The sequence below is a fragment of the Mus caroli genome, chromosome 2 (genome assembly GCF_900094665.2).
Source record: "Mus caroli chromosome 2, CAROLI_EIJ_v1.1, whole genome shotgun sequence".
NCBI classification, from domain to species: domain Eukaryota; kingdom Metazoa; phylum Chordata; class Mammalia; order Rodentia; family Muridae; genus Mus; species Mus caroli.
Window position 1 is genome coordinate 12093806 of NC_034571.1, and position 9970 is coordinate 12103775.

The following is a 9970-nucleotide window of genomic DNA, read 5'->3' on the forward strand; positions in this document are numbered from 1 at the left end:
CACCCCTCTCTATGTTTCTAGCACACTGAGAGTTTTAAATTCCTCATACTAATATGGTCATGGCAATTCTGTCTGTTGAAATAAATTGGAATGAGCATATTGTCATTATCTTCCTTTTTTTTTTGTTCTGTGTAGCAGCATTCACAATACTTAGCATTATAGAGATAGTCTCAGTTTGTTGATGGGCAAATAGATAAATAAAAGTGTATCAGTTAAAAACATTGACATAAAATTTCAGAAAGAATAAAATTCTAATTTTGCCAGTTATGACAAATACATAAGCCTAGAGGACATCATAGTAACATTTGACATTGATGGATAGTTTCACTAAGATAGAATCCTAGCCCATCAGTTACTGTGTTTCAGCTGTTGAAAGATATTACTCTGTTTTCTTCTTAGTTTCATTATCTGACATTTTTAGGACATTTCATTTAGATGTGTCTTTTGTTGGACAGTAACAACATTTGGTAGGGCATATGACATCATCTAATATTTTCATTTATTTATGTGCCTTCCCTTCACTATTCCTGTGATGTCATGCTTGCTTACATTATTTGTTCTGGACAGTAAAATTCAGGGGAAATATCTTCATGGAACTTATATGCAACTTTAGGACTAGTTGTGAGATTTTCTTCTTTTTGCTTTAAGGATACTTCTAGAATGAGGTAAATGCAGAAAAGACCCAAAATAAGAATTTGGGCATACATGTTTGGTTTCCAATGTGAACTTGACCAAACCCGAATGATGCTAGCTTCCTCTTCTTCTACTGGGAGGATATGCTCTAGACCTATGCAGTTTTATTTTTCATAATTTTTTGGATTTTAAAAGTAGACAAATATTTTGGATTAAAATTAGAATGTTCTTCTGAATGAATTTAGTTCTATGTAAATACTGCCATTTCTAATAGGCTTACACAAATAGGACATGAAAAAGTGAATACTGTCCTTGGTCTTGGTCTATTATAGACCCTTAGAGTATGTCTTTTCACTCTGTCTTTGATAGTGGTAACTTGACTCTTACTTCCCTTGTCAACACAAAGAAATAGAACAATCTTTCTATAAACTTTGCAGAAGAATGGAAACACTTCTTTCTTACATTTTCCAATAAGATTTTTCTTGTGTTGTACGGCAGAAATTGAGTTGATCATTTATCCCTACTCCACTAACTCCAACCAATCATTTTAGAGCCCAAACATAAAGAACCTCTCGGTAGGGGTGGTTAATTTACTCCCAAGACATATGGGAAAGTGAATTTTCTGAAGAAATAGAAGTTAGTATTTGCATGAATTTGCAAAATTATAATGCCAATCATATATGAACATGACTTATTTTCATTATTTGAGACAGTGATATTTGAGACAGGGTTATTTGAGGGTATCTTTTTGTAGTCTTGCTGTCCTGGAACTCACTCTAAAGACAAGATTGACCAGTATGCATTTTATAAAATCAGAAGAAATTTAGTCAAAGATTTTATGATCTGAGTAACACATTACCCATTCCATACCACTGAATCTAGCCAACAGATTTATGACATATCATCTAACATATTCACATATGGCATATGTACAGTATTTCTAGAATTTTGGTATTCTTTAATTCATCTATCCACCTACCCATTCACCCACCCATCCACCCATCCATCCACTCATTCAAAATGTTTCTATATATAACCCTAGTATGTATCACTCTGTGTGTCTGAGGATATTTATCTATCATCTATCTATCAATCATCTATCTATCTATCTATCTATCTATCTATCTATCTATCTATCTATCATCATTATCTATCTGCTTATCTATGTAACTATCTATCATCTATCTATCCATCATCACTCATCTATCAAGGGTGAGAAGAGACAGGAGTAGACTAGGAAAGGAAGTGGAAGAGATAAAATATTAACGAGTTAAACAGTTGAAATATGTTGGGCTTTTTAATATAAAAGAATAAACATATATCTTTAAGTGTATCATGGCTCATCCCTATATGCTATATATTAGCTTCCTGGGAAGGTTATTTATTTTAACACAAAATCTCAGTATAGACAATTTTTCAGACTTCTTCTAGATGACCCCAGAATTATTATTCTTCAATATAAAAAATATAAAAATGTAAAAAATATAATTTCTGGCTTGTTTCGTTACTGTTTTCAATTAACTACTAACCAGGTGTTGTAGCAGTCCAACCATGACACTGGGAACATTGATTTTTTTTTCTTCCTTATTTTTTTTTTAAATTCTTAGACAGTGATGATCTAAAGATTTTTGCTGAGACACTATTTCATTTTGAATAATTTATAATCAATGTGGGTTTTGTGGTTGTGTTAGATGGCTGATCATTTATTTATTACTTGTTGGAGTGTTTCATATTCCAAAATAGAATTTTAATGTGCACTAAATCAATTAGAGTACATTTAACAATCATTGCAGATTAACTGTATGTGGACACTTACACTTTTTATTCTGATGAATGTGCATTTAAAAAGACCATACAGAGAACTACAGAGAATCTTATTAAGATAAAGAAAATGTGGTAACAAAATTTTCCCATTTTGATATATGAAGTAGGCTCTTTAATAATTCTATAATTTCAGATTTTCTTATTTGATAAGAGAAGAGCTGGTATACAATTTAGTGGTTTTCTCATAAAACCACACATTCAGTATTTAAAGTTGGCCACAGTTAACTTTTCTATCATAAAGTCATAAACATCTTCTTTGGTGTGTTGTTTTCTTCTTCTCTAACCTTAGTCATTCACAGTAATTTGTTAGGGAAGATGCCCAGGGGAAATTAACACTGGGAAAACTCAACCACAGAGTTCTGCAGTGAAAAGACAGGTATAGCAGTTAAAGTTCATAACTAAAAATGCAGTCTTCAAGTGATGTAGTGTATATTATTCACTATAAGTAGGAACCAAAGGAAGCATTTGTCTACAACATGGGTATTGGGTGGTTTCCCCATTGCCAAAAATTCTATCTGAGAGTTTATCCCCCCAAGGATATGGAGGGGACAGAAAATATATACTGAATATATTCCAGGAAAATCAATTGCATTGGATCAGGCAGAAATAAATTTTAATCCTACTAACATCTCAATAGTCTTGTAACCTGTAGATAAATCATCTCATCGACCTGACTCAGTGTCATCCCTGGGACATAAATTTGCTGCTTCTTATGGTGGGAAGAATGATAGGATTGGGTTAATATGTGCAAGAATGACTTGGTGCTCACTCTACCAGGTGGAAAGACTGAATCTTCATCTTCCTTTAGACACACCCAGCCCATAAAAGGAAGTGAGAGAGTTCTAGAGGTCAATGAATCCATTTCTGATTAGGGGTGAGCATTGGCTCACAGTTATATGATATCTTCTAAAACTTAGTGTGGAATGTCACAGATGTGTTTGCTGCCTCTTACATACTGGAATGTAGGCTTATACTACCCAACTTTTTAAAGAATTAGGTAAGTCATTTGTATATAGCCGTAAAAAATTCTGCCAGGAAGAAGCCTTGGAGTCAGAGTCAAATACATTTCATTCTAGAGCAGGGAGAAAAAATCTTTTTGTCCTTTGAGTTCTAGTTCGAAGTTGTAGCAGATGAAGTATGTAAATTAATGTAGTCCAGAGCATAGCATTTGGTGAGCTCTCAATGGATTTTATACCTCTGGGCTCCATTATCAAAACACATAAAGGAGAGCCACCTCAACTGTGTCCAATTTTAATCCTGTACCTGTCAGCCCAGGGTTGTCTGTGTGCGTGTCTTGCTTGGTGTATCCCTAACTCCAGCTGTCACAAAAATTGTATAATCACTCAGTCAGCACGGTGTTAACTTGTGCTTCCAGACAACTTGTATATATAGGTAAAAACTTCAGATAATTTTAGAGAAGGTGCCTGCATTTCAATTAATTCCAGAAGGTGATTGAAGCATTATGTTGACTTTGGGTTTAAATTTTTATTTAAAATATTTGACACTGGCTGCTTTCTTTTCAAAAAGAGAAGTTTTGTATATAGTATATAATGAATCATTTTGACATCAGAATATACAGTTGTAATTATATTACATGTTCCATCAGTTGGGAAAGCAATAAGAGTTTATTGCTGCACTTAAAAATCTAATGCTAGACATAACCATCAAATTAGTTTCAAATGTTTTAAATTCAGAGTATTATGGATTGTGATTGGCCATGCTTAACATCCCTAGCTGCTGCTAGCACCTGATATATAAATATAGCAGTAGGAATCCAGTTTGGGGATTATAGGTAAAGTAGTTAAATATGAATATAGAATAGGTATTAGGAATGGCTGTGAAATTAGCTTCGACTGTGATGTGGAATGTTGAAGGATTGGGTTATTCTTCAGCCTGTAGCCTCTCTCTGCTCTTAATAGCTAAGTTTTCTGTATTGTTTATGAATAATTAGTCTTAGGATGCTGAAGCAGAGGCAAAGGCCTCATAATGCAACAAAACTTTTATGATCATATGCATAGATTTACTGTTTAACTTTCCAAGATGTTAGTGTAGGTCTTTTACATTGAAGTTGATTCTTATTGTACACAAGAGAATCTGCTTTGTTAGTTAGAGGCTGGGAGCATCAAGTGAAACATTGTGAGTTCATTTTCTCCTGTTCGTTAAGGTACAGTAACAGTGGTTCTCCAACTGTAACTTAATTAATATAATATAAAAACAACATAGCATATAACATGTATACTAATGTGATTAGCACCCAGATGTCATAATGAGACGCATTGATACAAAGGAAGTGCTTCACGTGAATGTGCTGGGTGTCAAGTAATAGAACATCCAACTTTAGTGATGGAACATAAAATTCTCTCTCAGGGACTCCAGAACCTGTTAGGAACATCCAAGATGATTCAATGGGAAAATGGATCATTGAGTGTATTCTACCATTCCATGGTTTTTAAACATCATATCAGCTACTGACTGCTACACTTTTAGCTAAAAATAGTGAGAAGTGAGTGTGTAATGATGCCTTTGGGAACTCAGCAAACAACAGGAAAACTTGTATGTAATGTTGGGAAAAAGGTTCTTTGGCTTCTGTTTCACCCAAAGTGTTTGAAATAGCACAAAGCATCCTAATTATTTCATCCTGCTCCCTTTCTTCTCTCTTTCTCTTCCATCTGCCCTTCCTGCTCATCATTTGAATCATCCCACAAAATACTCTATATTTCCATCATTTCTCTGTACTGTGCTAATTGCTTTTACCTAACTTCTTTCTTTTCATCTGCACAGAATTTGAATTGCATTTAAGGCAATAGATTATCTTAGTTCAGCTTTGAGAATCTTCTGCCTTTTTCTAGCTTTCTATTGGGCAGAGGTGCAATTTCTTTCCTCTTTGCTCCATTCTAAATTTCCCATTGCTATTCCTTTGAGAAACATGTTTTTGTGTGAGGAAACAAGGCTTGGCGCATCTTGAAGAAATCTGTTTGTAAGAAATGGAACACTTCACTGACTGTTGATTAGATGCCAAGTCTGCAGAGGACCTTTCATTTAGAACTCCCAGGATTTTCTCCTATCCTGCTGAGTTCTGCCTCCTCAAGGTTTTCCTTACTGTTCTATTCCTATTTCTGCAAGAGCAGTTCTGAGATCTTTACCTCATTTATGTTTCATCCACTGATATCCCTGAAATAATTTGCAACTTTAACTTCAGAACATGTTACAAATCTGATTACTTCTCACACATCACAGCTATGACAGTGGTCCAATCTAACATTCTCTTATCTGGTTTCTCTCTTATCTAAGTGTTCTCCCTGCTCTCACCTTAGACGTCTTAAATTTATGCTCATCACGGGAGTCAGAGCAATTCTATTAAAATGTAAATAAGACCAAGCCACTATTCTGTTTAAAATCCCTCAGTGGTTCCATATCTTATTACAATTAAGAGTCAAAGGTGTGACAAGCCTCCAGGGTTTTACCAGTGATCAGTGCTTCTCCAAACCTCTCAGCTCCATCATGCCAAGGGCACTGCCATCCTGGGGATCTTGCTACCTACTTACTCTCATCCATTCTCTATACTCTTCAGGCTTTGTCTCATGTCCTGCCTTCTTGGGGAGTCTTTAAACTTCACCCTTTACCTCTGTCTCTCTCCTGTTCTCACTGTTTTCTCCTTTTCTGTTAAAGCTGTTGTGGGCATCTGCCATGTTTTATTCTTCACTTCACTTCATATTTATGTATTATTTCATTCATTCATTCATTCTCATATTCTTCCAGTAGAATGCGAGTTCTGTGCATCCTATTATCAGGAATGAGAAGAGTACCAAGAACAGGGAAATTGTGAGAGAAATGGGTTGACTGCAAGAATAACCATCACACAGTAACATAACATTTATAAGAAACAAATGCAAAATAAGGATATGGAATCTATTTCACACACTCAGACTCATCCAAGGTATCTCCTCTCATTCACCATGTAGGTCCCCGAGGTCAAACTCAGGCCACTCTACTTGATAGCAATTGACACTGTCACTGTGTCATCCTGCTGGCCCTGTATAGATTTTACATATGGAATGAAATAGCACTGAGGATTACTTAGTAGCACTTACATACCTTTATTAAATATCACTTATTGAATTATATTTTCAAATATATTTTGTATCATAAGTTAACTTATGTTGCACTATACAAATAAAGGGGAATTCTATATTCTTTTTGCCTTTTCTCAGATGAAATTATACATGTATACATACACACAGATGTACATATATACATATATATTCACATGACAATCTCATCTGTTGTTTTCAAAAATGCATAGACCTTGTTATCATTATTATAAGATATTCATCTACCTAGAAATTTCTCTCAGGTCTCATACAAAGCAGCCATTTCTGCCACTCTTACCCCACCAGACCAGGTAGTAATTACTCTGGTGTCTCTTCATCACTAACTTAGTTAATCCTGACCTAGAGTACCATGTTATTTGAATCCTACTATAGGTCTCTTCCTTTCATTCTGGATCAATTTATGCAGATGACGTCTATGATATTTTATTTTAGAATGATAGAGAACATCCATGATTCTCTATGTATTAGTAATTAGTTCCTTCTCATTGAAAAGTAACATTTGATTACATCAGTATAAGGTTATTTTTCATTCTGTTTTACCAGTGATCATCTGATATTGTTTCACAACCCAGAAAATAGCCTGTCTAGCTGAATTTTTCATGTTAAGTTGAAAAGAATATGTTTTCAGCTCTCATCCAAAAGCTGCCATAATTGTTATTGCACAAGTCCTTTGGGGAGGCATGTGTTTTCATTTTTCTTGGATAAATACTTGGAAGTATCATAACTGTTAGGCCCAAGTGTGTCTTTAGCTATACCAGAAATACTGAGCATATTTATAAAGTAATTGTAACATTTTTACATTTCCATTAGCAATGCTTTATGGCTTTAATTTATTTCCCTTCAGGAAAACTGTATTGAGCATTTTTTCAAATGTTACCTTTTACTTCTTTGTCAGGTGCCTTTGTAAAAATACATAATGTGTTCTGGTTATAAGACCTTAATTAGCTGCATGGCCATGAATATATTTCTACTTGGTGGCTTGTGGTGAATTTTCGAAATGACATGTCTTAATGAAAAACTTTTAAATTTGGGAGAGAACATGGCCTACAACTTTTCTTAATATTGCAGTTTTCTAAGCTTTTTCTAGCCCTCGTTTACAAAGAGATTCCTTTTTGCTTTGTCTTAAATGTATTAGCATGATATCCTTCACATTTGGATTCTGTTTTACCTCTGAATAACTTTGGAAAACTGCCTCCAATAGCAATTCCTACCCCATCCCGGCTAGATAGCAATCTCCTTCACAACTATAACCACTGACCTGATGCCTGAACACTGCCCTGTGCATCTCCCTCAGATAGCTCCCCTATCCTCTCTGTGACCCAATCCATGACCCCCTGAGGAACAATCACAATCCTGTGACCCTTTCGAAGACCTCTGGTGATCAGCACTGAGAACAAGCTGTACACTGCTCTTACGCTAAGAAGCTGCCACAATGTCATGCTTGATATTCATACTTCAACACTGAGGGGTCCTAAGACTGAATTTCAATAATCATTTGGCTGATTAAAAACCTGAAAAATGGCCACTGCCGAGCGTGGGCACGGGCGGCTCTAGCAAGCACGGGTGACCAACCTCTCCCATGCACACTTCTGGATCTCCCGCAGGGTCTTCATCCCGCATACTTCTAGGCATCGCCCATAGGAGTCACCTGAGCATGGTTCCGCATGCCGCCAGCCAGTCTTTGCTACCGTGCCCAAGAATAAAAAGAAAAGGAGGTAAAAACCGGCATAGAGGGAAGAATGAGAATGAATCCAAAAAGCTAGAGCTTTTGTTCAAGGAGGATTGGCAAGAATATGCTCAAGAAATCAAAATGTTAGAAAATGGATGTTTAGAAGCCATGTATTTTGATGGTGTAAAGAGATTATGCCACGTCAGAGGGAAAGTGAGAAAAAAGGTTTGGATAAATACCTCAGATATTATATTGGTGTGCCTCTGAGATTACCATGACAACAAAGCTGATGTCATTTTAAAATACAACACAGATGAAGCTAGAATTCTCAAGGCCTATGACATGCTTCCGGAGCATGCTAAAATCAATGAAACTGATACATTTGGTTCTGGAGATGATGAAATTCAGTTTGCTGACATTGGGGATGATGAAGAAGACATCAATGATATCTAAAGTGAACTCAACATTTTACATTCAAGTCTTCCTGAAGATTGTCTTTCAAGTTTGGAATCTGGCCATAGACCTCAAAGAAAAGTTTTCACTATCATCTTTTTGTTTGTTTGTTTTTGTTTTGTTTTTGTTTGTTTGTTTGTTTGGTTTTATTTTTTGTTTGTTTGTTTGTTTGTTTTTTTCGAGACAGGGTTTCTCTGTGTAGCCCTGGCTGTCCTGGAACTCACTCTGTAGACCAGGCTGGCCTCGAACTCAGAAATCCGCCTGCCTCTGCCTCCCGAGTGCTGGGATTAAAGGCGTGCGCCACCACTGCCCAGCTTCACTATCATCTTAATTGTAATTTGTTGAGGCAGATTTGATACTACGGTCTTTCAAAACTGTTAACTGACATGCTAAGCCCACTTTGTTGATTCGATTCAATAGTCCTTAAGAAGACCGTTTAAGAAAAAAAGCCTTTCCTACTTTGATCCCTTCCAGTAAGTAAATGGGTGTTTTGAATAAACCATTTGCACTATACTCAGTATAAATTATGATTAAGCCCTACATTTGCAAATATAAGAAAAAATCAACCTGAAAAATACAGGTATCAGCAAACAGAGATCAAAATGTCCACTCAATAAAGGTGGGGCAGATATCCAAAAATACAAGTATTAGCAAAGAGAGCAGAATGACCACTCAGTAAAGGCAGGGAAGATAGCCATATTTAAAACAAAACACTATGAACAATCAATTACAGATAGATGCTCATGTCTTATGGCAAAAATGCAAACATGAAAACCAAGAGCATGTCTCCTCAGAAAAGTAGCACTCCCAGAATAATGTCCTTTGATAAAGACAGGTTTAAGACATTTATGACCACCAAGCCAACCCTACATAAGATACTGTGGACTGAGAAAAATAAACATAACCAAATGCTGATAGCAAAATAATTTATAACAATAAATTATATTGTTAATTAATAATATTATTAACAATAAATAATATTATATAATAACAATATTAAGTTAGCTGTTAAGCAGAGGAAAAGACATAAAATCAACACAATGACAGGAATAAATATACATCTTTCAGTAATATTCCAAATATTAATCCAATTCTCCAATCATTAAATGACACAGACTAACTGATTAAAGTAAAACTAGCACCCATTATTTTGCTGTCTCCAAGAAACACATCTAACCACCAAAGATATAAACCACGTTAGAGTGAGAAATAAGGTAAAGGTATTTCATGCAAATCATAAAAGACTATGTCATACTGACCAAGAGAACAATCCATCAAG

At 35.4% G+C, this 9970-nt stretch overlaps 1 pseudogene; it reads left to right on the forward strand.

Moving 5' to 3' along the window:
• Nucleotides 1-8223: 8223 nt before the first annotated feature.
• LOC110289717 lies at nucleotides 8224-8691 on the forward strand (annotated as a pseudogene).
• Nucleotides 8692-9970: the final 1279 nt, after the last annotated feature.